Source organism: Octopus bimaculoides, chromosome 20 (assembly GCF_001194135.2).
Source record: "Octopus bimaculoides isolate UCB-OBI-ISO-001 chromosome 20, ASM119413v2, whole genome shotgun sequence".
Classification (NCBI taxonomy): domain Eukaryota; kingdom Metazoa; phylum Mollusca; class Cephalopoda; order Octopoda; family Octopodidae; genus Octopus; species Octopus bimaculoides.
Genome location: NC_069000.1, coordinates 46,448,213 through 46,448,778, shown reverse-complemented (window position 1 = coordinate 46,448,778; position 566 = coordinate 46,448,213).

Sequence of the window (566 nt, the reverse complement as noted above, 5' to 3'; positions counted from 1 at the left end):
TGATTACACGTGTAAATTTTATGCGTGTGTAGTGTTACGTATATATGTGTAAGTGTATGCGTGTGTCTATGTAAGTGTATGCGTAGTGTTGTGCATGTGTGTAACTGCATATATATGTATGTGTGTATGTTGTGTTACGTGTTTATGAAAGTGTATAGGTGTATGTATATCTTGATGGATAAGTGTGCTTATACACCCTGTGTTAATGTATATGTGAACGCCTATAGATGCCTGTGTGCATGTATGTGTGTGTGCGTGCGTGTGCGAGCGTGCATTGTGCGTGCGTGCTTGTATGTACGTGCATGTATGCGCTTGTGTGTGTGTGTCTGTGTATGTGTATGCGTGTTTGTGCGTGTGTATGAGTGTGTGTGTGTGTGTGTGTGTGTAGACATATGTACTGCAACATGACACTCGTCGTTAATCCATTAGGCAACTGCTCGCACGAGCTACTTGGCATATTTGAGTTTGAGTTTCAAGTAGGTACATCCACCTAACTAACATTCTACCCCTAATACCAGATGTTAGCTGGGTAGATAGACACAGTGAGTAGATGTCGACTGGGGGGG